General features: G+C 46.6%; 1 long non-coding RNA gene across 10 annotated transcripts in view; it reads right to left on the reverse strand.

The window, feature by feature from the left end:
- The window catches only part of LOC129019488 (uncharacterized), a 61,417-nt gene that overhangs the window by 16,177 nt on the left and 23,595 nt on the right, over window positions 1-21,645 (reverse strand). For all 10 annotated transcript variants that reach the window (XR_010124961.1, XR_008495645.2, XR_010124957.1 and 7 more), the window contains 2 exons: window positions 12,877-13,119; window positions 261-432 (listed from right to left, as the gene is read on the reverse strand). This is a non-coding gene — a long non-coding RNA (uncharacterized LOC129019488). The remainder of the gene's footprint in view (window positions 1-260; window positions 433-12,876; window positions 13,120-21,645) is intronic.

Here is a 21,645-nt window from a genome sequence, read left to right on the forward strand (position 1 = left end):
CGAGACATTTGATTTTTTACTATTGGCCTCAATGAGGTCAGAAATGTCTCTTGGTAGATTCTATAAAAAGAGTGTTTCCAACCTGTTCAATCAAAACAAAGGTTTAACTCTGTGAAATGAATTCAAACATTGAAAAGCATTTTCACGGATAGCTTGTTACTAGTTTTTATCGTGTGATATTTGATTTTTTACTCTTAGCCTCAATTTGCTCAAATATGTCCCTTTGTAGATTCTCTTAAAAAAAAAAAAGTGTTTCCTACCTGGTGAATCAAAACTCAGGTTTCAGTTGGCCAGATGAATCCACACACCACAAAGCATTATCACAGATAGCTTCCTTCTAGTTTTCCTTACGGGATATTCGATTTTTCATTATAGGCCTCAATGTGCTTAGAAATGTCCATTTGTATGTTCTACAAAAAGAGTGTTTCCAGCCTGTTGAATCAAAAGATTGATTTAACTCTGTGAGATGAATGTTCACATTGCAAACCATTTTCACAGATAGCTTGTTTGTTGTTTTTATCATGGGATATTCAGTTTTTCACTATAGGCCTCAATGGACTCAGAAATGCCCCTTCATAGATTCTATAAAAAAAGTGTTTCCAACCCTTTGAATGAAAATAGAGGTCTAACTCTGTGAGGTGAACCCACAATTTACAAAGCATTTAATCAAATAGCTTGTTTCTTGTTTTTATAGTGGGATATTCAGTTTTTTACTATAGGTTTCAAAAGACTCAGAAATGTCACCCAGATGTTTCTATCATTAGACTGCCTGGGGTCAGTCAGGAGTCTCTCCCATTAGAATGCCTGCTGTTGCTCAGGAGTCTGTATAATTAGATTGCCTGTTGTTGGCCAAGAGTCTCTTTCATCAGAATGCTTGGGATCATCCAGGTGTCTCTATTCATAGACCACCTGTGTTCACCAGCAGTCTCTCTCTATTAGAATGCTTGGCGTTGGCCAATAGTTTCTTGAATTAGAAGGCCTGGGGTCGCCTAGGTGTTTCTATTATTAAAATGCTTTGCCTCATCCCCTTTTCTTCATCATTAGAATGCCGGAGTTGGGCCAAGAATCTCTCCCATTAGAATTCCTGCGGTTTCCCAGGTGTCTCTATCACTAGACTGTTTGTGGTTACTAGGAGTCTCTTTTTAGAATGCCTGGGGTTTGCCAGGAGTCTCTAAAATTAGAATGCCTGGAGTCTCCCAGGTATTTCAATCATAAGACTGCCTGGGGTCAGCCAAATCTCTCTCCCATTAAAATGCCTGTGCTCTTCCGGTGTTTCTATCATTAGACTGCCTGTGGTTGGCCAGGAGTCTCTCCCATTAGAATACCTTGGGTCACCAAGGTGTCTATATAGGCTGCCTGGTTTCAGCTAGAAGTCTCTCCAATTAGAATCTCTGGTGTCAGCTGGGGTTCTCTGCTATTAGAATGCCTGGGGCCACCCTGGTGTCTCTTTAATTAGACTGCTTGTTGTCGGCCAGGAGTCTCTTTAATTAGAATGCTTGGAATTGCCCAAGTGTCTGTATTATGAGATGGCCTGGGGTCGGCCAGGAATCTCTCCCATCAGAATGCATGAGGTTTGCCGGGAGCATCTAAAGTTAGAATGCCTGAGGTCACTTAGGTGACTCTATCATTAGAATGCCTGGGGTCAGCCGGGAGTCTCTCCCATTAGAATGCCTGGGGTTGCTCAAGTTTCACTACCACTAAAATGCCTGGGGCCGACTGGGGTCTCTCCCATAAAAATACCTGTGGACACCCAGATATCTCTATCATTAGACTGCCTGAGGTCACTCAGGAGTCTCTATCATTTGATTGCCAGGGGTCAGCCAGTAATCCCTCCCATTAAAATGCCTGGGGTCGTTCAGGTGTCTTTATCATTAGAATGCCAGGGTTGGGGGGCCTCTCTAATAAAAATACCTGGGGTCGCCGAGGTGTCTTTATCATTAGGCTGCCTAGGGTTGCCGAGATGTCTTTGTCATTAGAATTCCTGAGTTCAGCCAAAATTCTCTCCCATTAGAATGCCTGTGGTTGCCCAAATGTCTTTATCATTAAAATGCTTGGGGTTGGCCAGGAGTCTCTCCCATTAGAATGCCTGTGATCACCTGGGTGGCTCTATCATTAGACTATCTGAAGTCGGCCAGTAGTCTCTTTCATCAGAATTTTTGGGTGGCCCAGGTGTCTCTATCATTAGACTGCCTGGAGTTGGTCTGGATTCTCTCCAGTTAGAATGTCTGGGTTCGCTCAGCTGTCTCTATCACTAGAATGCCTGGATTCATGCAGGAGTCTCTTCTATTAGAATGTTTGGGGTAGCCCAAGTGTCTTTATCATTAGACTCTCTCATTAGAATGCCTGGAGTCGCCCAAAAATCTGTATAATTAGACTTCCTGGGGTTGGCCAGGAGCCTTTTTCTTTAGAATGCCTGGGGTCACCCAGGTGTCTCTATCATTAGACTGCCTGGGTTTGGCAGAACGTCTCTCCCATTAGAATGCCTGTGGTCATGAAGGAGTCTCTATCTTTAGACTGCCTGGGGTCAGACAAGATTCTCTCCCATGAGAATAACTGGGTTTGGCCGGGAGCCTCTCCTATCAGAATGCCTGAAGCTGCCTAGATGTCTCCATCATTAGACTGCCTCGGATTAAATGGGAAATTCTCCCATTACAATGCCTGGGTTCACCCAGGTGTTTCTATCATTAGGCTGCCTGGGTTTGGCCAGGTGTCTCTTTCATCAGAATGCCTGGTGCTGGCCAGGAGTCTCTCTTATTTGAGTGCCTGGTATCGTGGAGGTGTCTATATCATTACAATGCCTGGGGCCGCTCAGGTGTCTCTATCATTAAAAAGCCTCAAGTTGACCAGAAGTTTCTCTCATTAGAATGTCTGTGTTCACCAGTTGTCTCTATCCTTAGACTGCCTGGGGTCGGCCGGGAGTGTCTGTCATTAGAATGCCTGCAGTCACCCAAATGTCTCCGTCATCAGACTGCCTGGAGTCAGCAGGGAGTCTCTACCATTAGAATGCCTGAGGTCTCTCAGGTGTCTCTATAATTAGATTACCTGGGGTCAGCCAGGAATCTCTCCCATTAGAATGCCTGGAGTTTCCCAGGTGTCTCTATGCATAGACTGCCTCTTTCAGCCAAAAGTCTCTCCCAGTAGAATGCCTGGGTTCTGCTGGGAGTCTCCCCTTTTAGAACGCCTGAAGACACCTAGGTGTCTCTTTAATTAGACTGCCTGGGGTCAGCCAGGGGTCTCTTCCATTAGAATGCCTGTGCTCGTCAAGGTGTCTCTATCAATAAACTGCCTGCAGTTTGCCAAAAGTCTCTCGCATTAGAATGCCTGGGGTTGAGCAGGTGTCTGTTATTAGCAAGCCTTGGGTTGGCCAGGAGCCTCTACTATTACAATGCCTGGAGTTGGGCAGAAGTGTCTCCCACTAGAATGCCTGGGGTTGCACAGGTATCTCAATCATTAGACTTTTTGGGGTTGGCCAGGAGTCTCTCCCATTAGAACGCCTTCGGTCGCCCAGGTGTTTGTTTCATTAGACTGCCTGGTATTGGCTGGGAGTCTCTCCCATTAAAATGCCTGGGGTCTCCCAGGTGTCTCTATCAATAGACTGCTTGGGTCAGTCAGAAGTCTCTCCCATTAAAATGCCTGGGGTTGGATGGGAGTCTCTATTATTAGAATACCTTGGATTGCCCAGGTGTCTCATTTATCATACTGCCTTAGGTCAGCTAGGAGTCTCTCATTAGAATGCCTGTGGTCGCCCAGGTTTCACTTTCATTAGACTGCCTGTGGCCGGCCAAACTTCTTTCACATTAGAATGCCTGGGATCGCCCAAGTGTCTCTATCATTAGACTGCCTGTGGTTAGCCAAAAGTCTCCCATTAAAATGCCTGGGGTCCCCCAAGTGTCTCTATCATTAAACTGCCTGGGTTCGTCTTGGAGTCTGTCTTATTAGAATGCCTGAAGTTACCCAGGGGTCTCTATCCTTAGACCGCCTGAAGTTGGACAAGAGTCTCTCCCATTAGAATCACTGGGGTTCACCAGGAGTCTCTCACATTAGAATCCTTTGCGTTGCCCAGATGTCTCTATCATTAAAATGACTGGGGTGGCCCACTTGTCTTTATCATTAGAATGCTGGGGTTCAGCCAGGAGTCTCTCTGATTAGAATGCCTAGGTTCGCCTAGGAGGCTTTTATTAGAAAGCCTGGGGTCACTTAGTTGTCCCTTATCTTGACTGCCTTGGTTGCCCAGGTGTCTCTATCATTAGACTGCCTGGAGTCGCACAGGTATCTCTATCATTAGAATGCCTGGGGTAGTCCGAGGTTCTTTCCCATTAGAATGCCTGGGGTCACCCAAGTGTCTCTAACATCACACTACCTGGTGTCGACTGGGAATCTCTTTCATTAGAATATCTGGGGTCGCCCAGGTGTCTCTATCATTAGACTGCCTTGGGTAGACAGGAGTCTCTCCCATTAGAAGGCCTGAGTTTGCCCAGGTGTCTCTATCATTAGACTGCCTGGGATCATCCTAATGTTTATCTCATTAGAATGCCTGGTGTCAGCCAAGATTCTCTCCCATTTGAGTGCTTAGGGTGGCATAAGTGTCTCTATCATTACAATGCCTGGGGCACCCAGGTTTCTCTATCATTACAATGACTTGAGACGGCCAGTATTCTATCCCATTAGAATGCCTGTGGTCTCCAGGTGTCTCCATTGTAATACTGCCTGGGGTCAGATGAAAGTGTCTCTCATTAAAATGTCTGGGGTTGCTCAGGTGTCTCTATTATTAGACAGCCTGGGGTAGGCCAGAAGTCTCCTCCATTTGAATGTCTGTGGTTGTCCAGTGTCTCTATCATTAGACAGCCTGTGGTCTCCCAGGAGTCTCTCCATCAGAATACCTGGTAATGACCAAAACTCTCTCTCATTAGAGTGTCTGGGATTGCCCAGGTGTCTCTACCATTAAAATACTTGGGGTCACCCAGTTGTCTTTATCATTAGAACACCAAGGTTCTGTGGGAAGTCTCTCCCATTAGAATGCCTAGGTTTGCCCAGGTGTTTCTATCATTAGACTGACTTGTGTCATCCAGGAGTCTCTCCCATTAGAATGACTGGGGTCGCCAATGTGTCTCTATCATTAGAATTCCTGGGGTTGGCTGGGGGTCTCTCCTGTAAGAATGGCTGGGGTCGCCCAGGTCTCTCTAACATTAAACTGCCTGGTTTTGCACAGGTGTCCCTAAGATTAGAATGCCTAGGGTTGTCAGGGAGTCTTAACCAATAGAATGCCTGTGGTCACCCAAGTGTCTCTATCATTAGACTGCCTAGGGTCAGCTTAGAGTCTCTCCCGTTAGAATGCATGGGGTCACCCAGGAGTCTATATAATTGAACTGCCTGAGTTTGACCAGGAGTCTCTCTCATTAGAATGCCTGGGATCGCTAAGGAGTCTCTATTTCTAGACTGCCAGGGGTCGGACGAAAGTCTCTCATTAGAATTACTGGGGTTGCCCAGGTGTCTCTATAATTAGACTATCTGGGTTTGGCCAGGAATCTTTCCCATTAGAATGCCCGGGGTTGTTTAGGTGTCTCTATGTGTAGACTGCCTGGAGTTGGCCAGGAGTCACTCCCATTAGAATGCCTTCTGTCACCTGAAAGTCTCTCCTATTAGAATGCTTGGAGGCAGGCAGGGGTCTTTTTAATTAGACTGCCTGGGGTCGTCCAGGACTCCTTCTCATTACAATGCCTCTGGTCACCCAGTTGTCCCTATCAATAGACTGCCTGGGGTTGGCCTGGAGTCTCTTCCATTAAAATGCCTGGGGTCACCCAGGTACCTCTATAATTAGATTGCTTGGGACCATCCAGGTTTCTCTTTCATTGGGATGCCTGTGATTGCCCATGCTTCTCTAAAATTAGACTCCCTGGGGTCGGCCGGTAGTCTCTCCCATTAGAATGTCTGGGGTCGACCAGGTTTCTCTATAATTAGACTGTGTGGGGTCCACCAGGAATCTCTCCCATTAGAATGCCTGTGGTCACCCAGGTGTCTCATCAACAGACTGCGTGGGTCAGCCACGAGTCTCTCCCATTAGAAAGTCTGGTGTCAGCTAGGAGTCTCTTTTATTTGAATGCCTGGGGTCGTTCACGTGTCTTTTTAATTCGACTGCCTGAGGTCGCTTAGGAATCTCTTCCATTACAATGCCTGAGGTCGCCCAGGTTGCACTTTAATTAGACTGCCTTGGGTCGGCCAGGAGTCTCTTTTATTAGAATGCCTGTGGTCACTGAGGTGTCTCTATCATTAGACTGCCTGTGGTCAGCCAGGTGTCTCTCCATTAGAATGCCTCAGTTTAGCCAGGAGTCTCTCACATTGGAATGCCCGTGGTCACCCAGGTGTCCATATTATTAAAATGCTTGGGGCCACCCACTTGCCCCTATAATTAGCATGCCAGGGTTCAGCCTGGAGTGTCTCCCATTAGAATGCCTGAGGTCGCCCAGGTGTCTTTATCATTATTCTGTCTGGTGTCAGCTTGGGTGTCTCTCCCATTAAAATACCTGGTTTTGCCCAGGTGCCTCTATCATTAGAATGCCTGTGGTTGGCTGGAGGTCTCTCCCATAAGAATGACTGTGGTTGCCCAGTTCTGTCTATCATTAGACTGCCTGGGGTCGCAGAGGTGTCTCTATTATTAGAATGCCTAAGGTCTTTTGGGAGTCTCTCTCATTAGAATGCCTAGGGTAGCCCAAGTGTCTTTATCATCACACTGCCTGGGGTTGGTTGGGAGTCTCTTTCATTAGAATGCCTGGGGTCTCCCAGGAGTCTGTACAATTAGACTGCCTGGGGTCAGGAAGGAGTCTCTCCCATTAAAAAGCCTGGGGTAGACCAAGTGTCTCTATCATTAGACTGCCTAGGTACTGCCGGGAGTATCTCATATTAGAATGCCTGGATTGGACCAGGAGTCTATCCCTAGACTGCCTGAAGTCGAATAATAGTCTCTCACCTTAGAATGACTGATGTAGCCAGAAGTCTCTCCAATTAGAATGGCAGGGTTCGCCCAGGTATATTTATCATTAGACTGCCTGGATCTTCCTGGAGTCTCTCTCATTAGAATGCCTGGTGTCAGTCAAGAGTCTCTCCCATTTGAGTACCTGGGGTCACACAGTTGTCTCTATCATTAGAATGCCTGGGGTCACCCAGGTGTCTCTATAATTACAATACCTCGGGATGATCGGTAGTCTCTCTTATTAGAATGCCTTCGGTCACCAGGTGTCGCTATCATAATACTGCCTGGGGTCAGACAGGAGTATCTCTTATTAGAATGCCTGGGGTCACCCAGGTGTTTCTATCATTAGACTGCCTGGGGTCAGCCAGAAATCTTCCCCATTAGAGTGCTTGGGGTCACCCATGTGTCTCTACCCATAGACTGCTTGGGTTGGCCAAGAGTCTCTCCCAGACTTCTCTCTCATTAGACTGCCTGGTGTCAGACAGGAGTCTCTCTCAATTGAATGCCTGGTGTCAACTGAAAGTTTCTCCCATTAGAGTGCCTGGATTCTCACAGGTGTCTCTATCATTACAATGCCTGGGTTGCCCATGTGTCTCTATCATTAGAATGCCTCATGTCGGCCAAGAGTCTCCCTGCATTAGAATGCCTGCAATCGCCCAGGTATCTCTATCATTAGATTGCCTAGGGTCGGCCAGGAATCTATCCCTTTAGGATGCCTGGGGTCCCTTAGGTGTCTCTATGCATAGACTGCCTGGTGTAGGCCAGGAGTCACTTCCATTAGAATGCCTTGGGCCGGCTGAGTCTCTCCTACTAGAATGCCTTGGGTCACCCAGTGGTCACTTTAATTAGACTGCCCGGGGTCGTCCAAGAGTCTTTATTATTAGAATGTGTGTGGTCACCCAGAGGTCCCTATCAATGGACTCCCTGGGTTCAGCCAGGAGTCTCTCCCATTAGAATGTCTGGGGCCACCCACATTTCACTTCAATTAGACTGCCTGTGGTTGGCCAAAAGTCTCTCACATTAGAATGCCTAGGGCCACCCAGGGTTTTCTATCATTAGACTGCGTGTGGTTGGCCAAAAATTTCTCCCATTAAAATTCCTGAGGTCCCCCAAGTGTCTCTATTATTAGACTGCCTGGGTTCGGCTGGGAGTCTCATATTAGAATGCCTGGAGTCACCCAAATGTCTCTATCCTTAGACTGCCTGAAGTCGGACAAGAGTTTCTCCCATTAGAATCACTGGGGCTTGCCAGGAGTCTCTCACGTTAGAATGCCCAGGGTCACTCAGGTGTCTCTATCATTAAAATGATTGGGGTGGCCCACTTGTCCCCATCATTAGATTGTCAAGGCTTGGCCAGGAGTCTGATTAAAATGCCTTGGGTCGTCTGGGAGTCTCTTTTATTAGAAAGCATGGGGTCGCTTACGTGTCTCTTATTTAGACTGCCTGGGGTTCCCCAGGTGTCTCTATCATTAAACTGCCTGGAGTTGCACAGGTATCTCTATCACTAGAATGCCTGCGGTGGTCTGAGAGTCTTTCCCATAAGAATGCCTGGGGTCACCCAAGTGTCTCTATCATCACACTGTCTGGTGTTGGCTGGGAGTATCTTTTATTAATGTCTCTAACATCAGATTGCCTGGGGTCGTTGGGGAGTCTCCTCCATTAGAATGACTTGGGTGGCCCAAGTACCTCTATTTTTAGACTGCCTGGGGTGGGCTGGGAGTCTCTCCTAGTAGAATGCTTGGGGTGGCCCAGGAGTTTGTATAATTGAGCTTCCTGGGTTCAACCAGGACTCTCTCCCATTAGAATGCCTGGGGTCGCCCAGGAGTCTCTATCCTTAGACTTTCAGATGTCAGATGAAAGTCTCTTTCATTAGAATGCCTGGGGTCGCCAAAGTGTCTCTATAATTAGACTGTCTGGGTTCGGCCAGGTATCTATTTCATTAGAATGCCTGGGGTCGCTTAGGCTTCTGTATGCATAGACTGCTTGGAGTCGAACAGGAGTCACTCCCAATAGAATGCTTTCGGTCAGCCGAAAGACCCTCCTATTAGAATGCCTGGTGGCACCCAGGGGTCTCTTTAATTATACTGCCTGAGGTCGTCCAGGCATCTTTCTCATTACAATGCCTAGGGTCGCCCAGATGCCTCTATCATTAGACTGTCTGTGGTCATCCAGGAGTCTCTTTCACTGAAATGCCTGTGGTCGCCTATTTGTCTCTATCATTAGACTGCCTGGGGTCAGCCTAGCAATAAATGAAAGTTTAACTAAGCTATACTAAACCCAGGGTTGGTTAATTTCGTGCCAGCCACTGCAGACATTAGTCTCTCCCATTAGAACGCCTGGGGTCGCCCAAGTTTCTCTATAATTAGACGTGTGAGGTCAGCCAGGAATCTCTCCCATTAGAATGCCTCCAGTCACCCAGGTGTCTCTATCAATAGACTGCTTGGGTCAGCCAGGAGTGTCTCCCATTAGAATGTCTTGGGTCAGCTAGGATTCTCTCTTATTTGAAAGCCTGGGGTTACCCAGGTGTCTTTTTAATAAAACTGCCTGCGGTCGGCCAGGAGTCTCTCCCATCAGAATGCCAGGAGTTGCCCATTTGTCACCTTAATTAGACTGCCTTTGGTTGGCCAGAAGTCTCTCCTATTAAAATGCCTGTGGTAGCCCAGGTATGTCTATCATTAGACTGCCTGTGCTTAGGCAGGAATCGCTCCATTAGAATGCCTGAGGTTAGCCCTGAGTCTATAACATTAGAATACCTGTGGTCGCCCAGGTGTCTCTATCATTGAAATGCTTGGGGTTGCCCACTTGTCTCTATCATTAGAATGCCTGGGGTGGGCCAGAAATCTCTCTCATTAGAATGCCTGTTGTCACCCAAGTTTCTATCCATAGACTGCTTGGGTTGGCCAGGAGTCTCTCCCATTAAAATGTCTGGGTCTCCCAGTTTCTCTATCATGAGACTGCCTAGGGATGACTGGAAGTCTCTCCCATTAGAATATCTGGGTTGCCCAGGTGTCTCTATTGTTAGACTGCCTGGCATCAGACAGGAGTCTCTCATTAGAATGCCTGATGTCAACCAAAATTCTCTCCCATTAGAATGCCTGGGGTCTCACTGGTGTCTAAATAATTACAATGCCTGGGGTCTCCCAGGTGTCTCTATCATTAGAATGCCTCGGGTTGGCCAAGAGTCTCTTGCATTAGAATGCCTGCAATTGCCCAGGTGTCTCTAACAGTAGACTGCCTGGGGTCAACCGTAAGACTCTCCCATTATAATGCCTGGAATCGCCCAGGTGTCCCTATGCATAGACTGTCTGGGGTCGGCCAGGAATCTCTCTTATTAGAATACCTGAGGTCGCCCAGGTGTCTCTATCAATAAACTGCCAGGATTCTCCCCCATTATAATGTCTGACATTGGGTAGGAGTCTCTTATTTTAATGCCTGGGGTCACCCAGATGTCTATTTAATTAGAGTGCCTGGGGTCGGCCAGGGGTCTCTCTCATTAGAATGCCTGGGATCGCCCAGGTATCTCTATCATTAGACTGCCTGTGCTTAGCCAGGTGTCTCTCCATTAGAATGCAAGAGGTTGGCCAGGCGCCTCTCACATTAGAATTCCTATGGTCACTCAGGTGTCTTTATCCTGAAAATGATTGGAGTCACCCACTTGTCTCTATCATTTGAATGCCAAGGTTTGGCCTCGAGTCTCTCCTATTAGAATGCCTGGGGCTGCCCAGGTGTGTCTGTCATTATACTGTCTGGGATCGTTTGGGAGTCTCTTCCATTAAAATGCCTGGTGTCACCCAGGTGTCTCTATCTTTAGGATGCCTGTAGTCAGCTTGGGGTCACTCTCATTAGAATGCCTGGTGTCAACCAAGAATAACTCCCATCTGAGTGCCTGGGGTCCACAGGAATCTCTATCATTGAAATGCCTGGGGTCACCCAGGTGTCTCTGTCATTACAATACCTTGGGACGACCAGTAGTCTCTTCCATTAAAATGCATGGGGTCACCAAATTGTCACTTTAATTAAACTGCATGGGGTTGGCAAACAGTCGCTCCCATTAGAATGCCTGCAGTCGCCAAGGTGTCTCTATCATTAGACTGCCTTGGGTTGGTTGGGAGCCTCTCCCATTAAAATGCCTGGTGTTGCCCAGGTGTCTCTATCATTAGACTGCCTGGGGTTAGAAAATATTCTCTTCCATTAGAATGCTTGGGTTTGCCCAACTGTCTTTAATATTTGACTGCCTGGGGTTGGCCAAAAGTCTCTCTTATTAGAATGCCTGGTGTCAGCTGGGAGTCTTTCTCATTTGAGTGCCTGGGGTCACACAGGTGTTTCTATCATTAAAAATGCCTCGGGTCGCCCAGGTGTCTCTATTATCACAATGCCTCGGGATGACTGAGAGTCTCTCCCATTAGAATGCCCGTGGTTGCCCAGGTGTCTCAATCATAAGACCACCTGAGGTCAGATGGGAGTCTCTCCCATTAGAATGCCTGGGGTCACTTAGGTGTCTCTATCATTAGACTGCCTGGGTTCGGCCAGGAGGCTTTTCCATTAGAATATCTGGGATTGGCCGGCAATCTTTTCCCATTAGAATGCCTGGGTTTTGCCAAAAGTTTATCCCATTAGATTGTCTGGAATCGCCCAGGTGTCTATATCATCAGACTACCTGGTCGACTGGAAGTTTCTCACATTAGAATGCCTTGGGTCACCCAGGTGTCTCTATCATTAGACTGCCTGAGGTCGGCTGGAAGTGTCTCCCATTAGAATGGCTGAGGTCTCCCATGTGTCTCTATAATTAGACAGCCTGCCTGGGGTCAGCCACGAGTCTCAAAAACAAAAACAAAAACAAAAACAAACAAACAAAAAAACCATGGGTAACCCAGGTTTCTTTATCCTTAGACTGCCTAGATTCAGCCAGGAGTCTCTTTCATTAGAATGCCTGTTGTTGCCCAGATGTCTCATTCTTAGACTGCCTAGGTTCCATCAGGGGTCTCTCCCATTAGAATGTCTTGGGTCAGCCAGGGTCTCTCCCTTTAAAATGCCTGGGGTTCATCAGGGGTCCCTCCCTATAGAATGTGTTGGGTAACCTGGGAGTTTATCCTTTTAAAATGCATGGAGTCCCCCAGGTGTCTCTATCATTAGAATGCCTGGGTTCAACCACGGGTCTTTCCAATAAGAATGCCTGTGGCCTCACAGGTGTCTCCATCATTAGATTGCCTGCAGTCAGCCACGGTTCTCTCCCATTAGAATGCCTGGGGTTGCCCATGTGTCTCAATAATTAGACTGCTTGCAATCAGCAAGGAGTCTCTCCCAAGAGAATGCCTGGGGTTGAGCTGGAGTCTCTCCCAATATGAAGGCTGTGTTCTCCCAGGTGTCACTATCATTAGAATGCCTGGGGTCAGCTAGGAGACTCTCCCATTAGAATGCCTAGTCTCACCGAGGTGTCTCTATCATTAGACGGCCTCCAGTTGGCTGGTAGTTTCTCCCATTAGAATGCCTGGGATCATCTGGATGGGTTGGCCAGGAGTCTCTCACATTAGAATGCCTGTGGTAGCCCAGCTGTCTCTATCATTAAAATGCTTGGGTTTGCCCATTTGTTTCTACCAATAGAATGCCAGGGTTTGTCCCAGAGCCTCTCCCATTAGTGTAGGGGTTCAGTCAAGATGCTGGGGAAAACTATAAAACACAAACATTCTTGGAAGGCCAGGGGGTTTTGTATAGCTTCAAATACTTTGTCTGAAGGTGGCCCAATCCTCTTTGAACTATAGCAAAGGTAATTAATATAGGAACATAGAGTAGTTTACCTAAATAGCTTGTTTACTCATGTGGTCCTAAAACTAACCTCTGATCATCCACTGGTGCATGATTGCTCTCTACTCTGGGGTTTAGCAACAATAATTACCTTCTAGTGGTGTTTACCTGAGACTTCTGTCATTAAATGTGTGCTAAATAAATGCCGGGAGGGCCAACAAGTCAGAGCCATGGCTGACAGGACTCTTCTTGGAGTCTGTAAGTGGCCTGGATGCTCAGCAGGACTGACAAGCATAAGATCTGTGTCAGTGTACATTATTCATCCGACGTTCAGTCAGGGTTTGCAGGACAAACCCCCGCAGGTGGTGACCCCAACATGATCAAGGCAGTGAAGGAAGCGCGACGGACACCCTGAAAATGAAGGTGAAAAAGGAACCTTGTCGTCAGCGAGTAATCAGTAAGTCATTGGTGCCCACTCAGGATCTCCAAGTTCAAGGGAGATTGTTCAGGCTGAGGTTTCATCATGAGACAACAGTTAACAGCTCAACAGAAACAGTATATAAAAGTGTTGAAACAGCTGCTTAAGGTTAGTGGAGCCTCAGTTTTGCAGGCTCAATTAAATGACTTAATGCAAACTGTTACAAGTGAAAGCCTATGGTTCCCAGAAAAAGGCATGCTAGACATAAAGCTCTCGGAACAAGTGGGGAGAAATCTTAAACAGCATTATGCACAAAGGCAACGGGTCCCAGTAACACCTCTAACGCTATGGGCTGTAATTAGGGTGGGCCAGGCTCCATTATACACAGAAGAGCCTAAAAAGGGGAAGGAGGAACCGTAACCTGCCTTACCACCTCCTTTTCCTTCAGCCCCGATATATCACCGGGCCAGAATAACAAAAAAGAAACAGGTTTTTCCTGAGCCACCTCCTCCAAGAGATAGGAAAAAGGACAGGAGACACGCTACACCTATGAGACCCTGTCTAAACAAGCGGCATTAGAAGCGGAGCTTTTAGCCTGCCTGGTAATGCAAGGTCAGCAAGGCAATCAGGTACCTAAAGGGTTAAGAAAAAGCATTAGAGGCCAGAGTGCTGCAGTCAAGCAGGTAGTAAATAGAAAGACTCCGAAGCAGGGAAGCTTGCAAACACAGCCAGCAAATGCTCCCAAAAACTCGGCCTGCGTGGCAGCTGTGTTGACAAAAAGCCAGGTCCAGTGCGCCAGAGCGGCCTGCTACTGAGGGGCAGAAGGTGTGCGCGGGAAGGCTCGCCCAGCCTGCAGCAGCCACCTGGTGGCAGGAGGAAGGAGCGGCACACGCAGAAAGAAGCGGTGCAGACAAGAAGCGGCAGTGCCTGAGCAAGCACATCGCAGCCGCTGCCCCGGGACCTGCCCGCTCAGCTCTACAGCTCCGCAGGTGGCCCACGGCAAAATTTCATGTGTTTATTGTATACAGAGATGTCCCAAATTATAATTCTCTGCTAAGATTTAAGTAAAATTTAAGAATTTAAAAGACCTCTTTCAGATAATAGCCACTGTTATCTCTTGCTTGCCCCTAGCGTGACTCTCTTCAAATCCAATTAAAATAAAACTGTAACCTCTGAATGACAGAAATTACAGAGGGCCCATGAATTAGTTGGAGAGCAATTGAAAGCTGGGCATGTTGAATTATCTACCAGCCTTTACAATTCACCCATTTTCATCATTCCCCAAAAGTCTGGGAAATGGAAACTTTTGCATGACCTACGTGCTATTAATGCCAATTTGCAACCTGTGGGACCCCTTCAGCAGGGGCTCCCTTCCCCCACGGCAATTCCTCAAGATTGGCCTATAATAGTTGTTGACATAAGACATTCTTTTAGATGATTACCCTAGCAGAACAGGACAGAGAAAAAATTGCGTTTACAATACCAGCTATCAATAATGAAAAGCCAGCTTGTTGATTTCATTGGAAAATCCTTCCTCAAGGAATGCTAAACAGTCCTACCATGTGTCAGTATCATGTAAATCGAGCTTTGCTCCCAAGTAGAAAAGAATTTCCTGATTGCACAGATATTCATTTTGTGGATGATATTCTACTAGAAGCTCCAACGGAGCCAATATTTTAAATTTATATTCCTCTGTCATAAAGAATACACAGCTAAGAGGTCTAATCACTGCACCTGGGAAAGTACAGATTTCTTCTCCTTGGATATATGTTGGGTACATACTAACCTCCTGGTGAGTAAGACCTCAAAAGGTTAAATTAAATACTAGCAACTCATATACCTAAAATGATTATCAAAAAATACTGAGAGATATTAATTGGCTTCAACCCACTTTGGGAATTCCTACTGATAAGCTACACAACTTGTTTTCTATCTTAAAGGGCAATCCAGCCCTGGATTCTCCCAGATATTTAACCCGTGCAGCAAAAAGGGAAATCGAGGAAATAGAGCAAGCCACCTCTCAGAGGCAGCTAAATCGCATTGATCCACCTTATTCAATTCAATTGTTTATCTTTCCCACCAAACACTCCCCTACAGGGTTAATAGGGCAAATAGCCCCCAGGCTACGCTTCCTAGAATGGGTTTTTTGCTCACATACCAGGACTAAAACACTGTCTCCCTATATTCAGTTCATTACTAAAGTCATCTATTCAGGCTGCAAACGATGCAATCAGCTGCTAGGTTATGATCCTGATATCATCAGGATTCCTTTAAGTAAAAAGCAATTTGAAGCAGTATTGCACATATCGATATATCTGCAAATAGCTTTCTCTGATTACACAGGACAAATAGAGCATGAACTTCCTGCTGATAAACTTCTTCATTTCTTATCTCATATGCCAGTAATCTTGCCCACAAAAATAGTTTACGCCCCCATACCTAATGCTTTAACACTATTTACTGATGGTTCTTGTAAACATGGAAAAGTGACAGTCTGGTGGAGACCCATCATTCAGTCACTCAATCTGGGCTTACTAGCACTCAGAGAGCTGAAATGGGGCCCTGATACTGGTCTTGGAAATTTTTCCACTCAGCCCATCAATATAGTGAGTGATTCAGCTTACTTTGTTTATTGTAGAACCTTAAAACAGCATTAATTAAATCCAATCTTGAGTCCATCCTGTGTGCTCTTTTTCTTTGACTTCAGCAATTACTAGATCTAAGTACACATCCTATTTTTATCACATGCATTGGAGCTCACAGCTCTCTGCCTGGCCCATTGGCTTATGAAAATGAACAAGTTGGCCAGGTGTGGTGGATCATGCCTGTAATTCCAGCACTTTGGGAGGCCGAGGCAGGCGGATCACGAGGTCAGGAGATTGAGACCATGGTGAAACCCCATCTCTACTAAGAAACAAATAATAATAATACAAAAAAAAAAAAAAATAGCCAGGCATGGTGGCGGATGCCTGTAGTCCCAGCTACTCGGGAGGCTGAGGCAGGAGAATGGCATGGACCCAGGAGGCGGGGCTTGCAGTGAGCTGGGATAGCACCACTGCACTCCAGCCTGGGTGACAGAGCGAGACTCTGTCTCCAAAAAAAAAAAAAAAAAGAAAATTAACAAGTTGACCCAGAAGTCATGACATCACTGCTTGACCAAGCCACCAAATCACATCAATTTTTCCACCAAAATTGGAGAACTTATCTAAACAATTTCAACTTACCCAGAGGCTGGCTAAACAAATTATCTTGCAATGCCTGGATTGTCAGCTCACAGGCACATCCCCTCCTTCCACAGGTATTAACTTTTGAGGACTAGAACCCCAACAGTCATTTAATTAGTGCACATGCTCTGCCTGGAAAGTCAACTCAATATGTCATTAAACATATTTTAACTTTTGCATTTATGGGACTGCCCACCAAAATTAAAACTGATAATGGTCCAGCTTATGCCAGTTCACAATTTCAACAATTTTGCCACACATGGAACATCCAATATTCCACAGGCATCCCATATATGGACAAGCCATAGTAGAATGTGCCCACTCCACCATTAAAAATATGCTCAAAAAACAGAAAAGAGGGAGTATGGGTAAAGTTCCTGCAATGCTATTGGCACACGCCTTATTTACTGTTAATTTTTAAAATTTAGATGACAAAGTTCAATCAGCTGTAGAAAAGCACTTTGCAATAACCTCAGAAGACATAAACCTGCAGTTTTATGCGAAGATGTAAACAGAAATGAATGGTGTGGTCCAAATGAATTGTTAACGTGGGGAAGAGGGTATGCTTGTTTTTCCACAACCTCAGGTCCTCTTTGGATTCCAGCATGATGCATTAAACCATACCATGGTGTGGCTAGGACCCAACCCGGTACCAGAAATGAAGAAAATTGCCTTGCTTAGCTTCTGAGATCAGACAGAAACATATTGGCTAAAGTTAAAAAAGGTATCATCCAGTTTTTTTTGTAAACCAGACTTCAAAATAAAGCACAACAGGTTTTTCTTAAAGCACTAACCTGCTCTTTAACAAAGATTATAAAAGGTCTCTTAGCACAGGCACCACCCCTAGAATTTCCAGTAAACCAGCACCAGCCTGGAGACTACGTCCTCATCAAATGATGGAAAGAAGAAAAAACTCCAGCCAGTCTAAGAAAGACCCTACAGGACCTGCAGCCCCAGACGATGGAGCTTCCATGGATGATGCAGGCCCCAGACATTATGCTGAAGAAGCATAAGGTTAAGCCAAATAATTTATTCCTTTTTAATTCTCTCTCTCTGCCTGCAACCAGTACTTGCTACACTCTATTAAGCTCATCTCTGAAATCCACCCTTTTTTATGTGCTGTTACTTAACAAACACCCCCTTCAGAGCTTCTAACAGTGAGACTGCTTGGCTAAAAGAAATTAACATACTCCCGGTGGGGTTCCTCATTGATGGCATAGAGTGAACTGAGATGTCAAGTAACACTATGGTTCACTCTTTGACTGGAAAATAATGTTGCTAATTATAATCATGATTATATTATGGGATTTGCTAATTCTAGGATGCAAAGCCGGAATAAAAGCAATGGCTGCCATGCCTTACAAACCTGTTGCTGCATACATCTGCACTCTCCAATCAAAAAAACCTAATGCAGAAAACAGAAAAGGGGGAGATGTAGGGGTTCAGGCAGGATAGTGGGGAAAATTATAAAACATAAACCTTCTTGGAAGCCAGGGGGGTTTGCATAGCTTCAGATAGCTTGGCTGAAAGTGGCCTAATCCTCTTTGAACTATAGCAAGGGTAACTAACATAGGAATGTAGAGTAGTTTATCTAAATAGCTTGTTTACTCATATGGTTCTAAAACTAACCTCTGACCATCCGCGGGTGCATGATTGTTCTCTACTCTTTGGTTCAGCAACAGTCATTACCTTCTAGTGGTGTTTGCTTGGGACTTCTGTCATTGAATGTGTGCTAAATAAATGCTGGGAGGGCCAATGAGTCGGGGCCGCGGCTGACAGGACTCTCCTTGGAGTCTGTAAATGGCCCAGACACTTGGCAGGACTGACAAGCATAAGATCTGTGTCAGTGTATGTTATTTATTCGTTGTTGAGTCAGGGTCTGCAGGACAGACCCCAGCATATTAGAATGCCTGGGGTCACCCAAGTGTCTTTATCATTAGACTGCCTGGGTTCAGGCAGGAGTCTTTTATTAAAATGCCTCGGTTGGCCAGGTGTCTCTATCATTAGACTGCCTGGGGTAGCACAGGTGTCTCTATCATTAGACTGCCTGGGGTAGCACAGGTGTCTCTATCATTAGAATGCCTGGGGTTGTCCAGGAGTCTTTCCTATTAGAACGCCTGGGGTTGCCCAAGTGTCTCTATCATCACGCTGCCTAGGGTTGGACACGAGTCTCTTTTATTAGAATGCCTAAGGTCGCCCAGGAGTCTATATAATTAGACTCCCTGGCGTTGGCCAGAAGTCTCTCTCATTAGAATGCCTGAGATCCCCCAGATGTCTCTATCCTTAGACTGCCTGGATTTGGCCAGGAGTCTTTGTTAACAAAATGCCTGGAGTCATTCAGGAGTATTTATCCTTAGACTGCATGGGGTCAGAGAAGAGTCTCTTTCACTAGATTCACTGGAGTTTGCCAGGAGTCCCTCCTATTAGAATGCCTGTGGTCGCTCCCATCTGTTTTTATCATTTGACCACGTGGGGTAGGCCAGGAGTCTCTCTCATTAGAATTCCTAGTGTCAGCTGGGAGTCTCTCCCATTTGGGTGTCTGGGGTCGCCCAGGTGTCCCTTTCATTACAATGCCTCAGGAGGACAAGGAGTCTCTCCCATTAGAATGCATGCTGTCGCCCACGTGTCTCTATTATAAAACTGCCTGGGGTCGGATGAGAGACTCTCCCATTAGAATGCCAGGGGTTGCTTAGGTGTCTCTATTATTAGACTGCCTGGTGTTGGCTGGGAGTCTCTCATCTTAGAATGCCTGGGATTACCCAGGAGTGTCTACCCTTAAAGTGATGGAAATCGATGAGGGGTGTCTCATTAGAATGCCTGGGGTCAGCAAGAATTCTCTTCCATTAGAATGCCTGAAGTCACCCAGGTTTTTTTATAATTAGACTTCCAGGGGTCGGCCAAGAATCTCATCCATTAGTATGCCTGGGGTCTCCCAGGTGTCTCTATGCATGCACTGCTTGTTTCAGCCAGAAGTCTCTCCCAGTACAACGCCTTTGGTCGGCTGAAAGTCTCTCCTATTAGAATGCCTTTGGTCCCCCAGATGTCTCTTTAATTAGGCAGCCTTTGGTCAGCCAGGAGACTTTCCCATTAGGATGCCTGCAGTCTCCCAGGTATCATTGTCATTAGAATGCTAGGGGTTGGCCGGGAGTCTCTCCCATTAGAATGTCTTGGGTCGCTCAGCTGTCTCTCTCATTAGACTGTCTGTGGTCAGCCAGGAATCTCTCCTATTAGAATGCCTTGGGTCACCCAGGTGTATTTATCAATAGACTGCCTGGGGTTGGCCCGGAGTCTCTCCCATTGAAATGCCTGAGGTCGGACGGGAATATCTTCCTTTAGAATGCCTGTGTTTGCCCAGTAGTCTCTACCAATAGACTGCCTGTGGTCAGCCGGGTGTCTCTCCCATTAGAATTCCTGCAGTCACCCAGGTGTCTCTGTCATTACACTCCCTGGGGTCAGCCGGAAGTCTCTCCCATTAGAATGCCTGGGGTCGCCCAGGTGTCTCTATAGTTAGACTGCCTGGCATCGACCAAAAATCTCTCTCATTAAAATGCCTGTGGACAACCAGTTCTCTCTATCCATAGACTGCTTTCTTCGTCCAGGAGCCTCTTACATTTGAACGCCTGTGGTTGACTGGGAGTCTCTGCTGTTAGAATGCCTGGGGCCTCCCAGGTGTCTCTTTCATTAGACTGCCTGGGGTCAGCCAGGATTCTCTCCATTAGAATGCCTGCTGTTGTGAAGTGTCTCTATCATTAGATTGCCTGGAATCGCCCAGGTGTCTCTATCATTAGAATGCCTAGAGTCAGCCAGGAGTCTCTTTCATTAGAATTCCTGGGTTGGCCAGGAGTCTGTCACATTAGAAGGCCTGGGGTCGCTAAGGTGTCTCTATCATTAAAATGCTTGGGGTCACCCACTTTTCTCTATCATTAGAATGGCTGGGCTAGGCCAGGAGTCTCTCCCTTTAGAATTCCCGGGGTCCCCCAGGTGCCCCTATCTTAGACTGCCTGCATTTGGCTGGGAGTCTCTCCCAAAAGAAAGCCTGGGGTTGGCCAGGAGTCTCTCAAATTAGAAGGCCTGGGGTCGTTTATGTGTCTGTAACCTTAAAATGCTTGGGGTGATCCACTTGTCTCTATTATTAGAATGCCTGGGTTAGGCCGGGAGTCTCTCCCATTAGAATGCCTGGCATTGCCCAGGTGTCTTTATCATTTGACTGCCTTGGTTGGACCAGGTTTATCTATCATTAGAATCCTTGGGTTCATCCAGGAGTCTCTCCCATGAGAATGCCTGGGGTCGGCTGGGACTCTCTACTACTAGAATGCCTGAGGTCACCCATAAGTCTCTATCATTAAATGGCCTAGAGTCGACCAGGAATCTTTCTCACTAGAATGCCTGCGGTTGCCCTGGTGACTCTATCATTAGACTGACTGGGGTTGGCCAGGAATCTCTCCCATTAAAATGCCTGGGGTTGCCCAAGTGTCTTTATTGTTAGACTCCCCGTGATTGTCCAGGAGTCTCTGCCATATAATGCCTTGGGTTGGCCAGGTGTCTCTCCCATTAGAACACCTGGTGTTGCCCAGGTGTCTCTATCATTAGAATCCCTGGGCTCACCCTGGAGTCTCTTTCATTAGAATGTCTGGGAGCAGCCCGCAGTGTTTTTCAATAGAATGTCTGGGTTTTGCCAAAAGTCTCTCCCATTAGATTGTCTGGAATTGCACAGGTGTCTAGATCATAAGACTACCTGGGTCACCCAGAAGTCTCTCACATTAGAATGCCTTGGGTTCCCCATGTGTCTCTATCATTAGACTGCCTGGGGTTGGCCAGGAATCTCTCCCATCAGAATGCCTGGGGTCTCCCATGTGTCTGTATAATTAGACAGCATGAGGTCGAGAAGGAGTCCCTCCCAAAAGAAATGCCTTGGGTCGCCCAGGTTTCTTTCTCCCTAGACTGCCTGGATTCGGCCAGTAGTCTCTTTCATTAGAATGCCTGTTGTTACCCAGTTGTCTCTATTTTTAGACTCCATGGGGCCAGTCAGCTGTCTCTCCCATTGGAATGTCTTGGGTCAGCCAAGAATCTCTCCTGTTAAAATGCCTGGCATCGCTCAGATGTTTCTATCATTAGAATGCCTAAGGTCGGCTGACAGTCTCTCCCATTAAAATGCCTGGATTTGCCCAAGTGTCTCTATCATTAGACTGCCTAAGTTTGGCAACGGATCTCTCTCACAAGAATGCCCGTGGTTGCCCAGGTGTTTCTATCATTAGACTGCCTGTGGTCGGCCAGGGGTCTCTCCCATTAGAATGC

This window comes from Pongo pygmaeus, chromosome 20 (genome assembly GCF_028885625.2).
Source record: "Pongo pygmaeus isolate AG05252 chromosome 20, NHGRI_mPonPyg2-v2.0_pri, whole genome shotgun sequence".
NCBI lineage: Eukaryota > Metazoa > Chordata > Mammalia > Primates > Hominidae > Pongo > Pongo pygmaeus.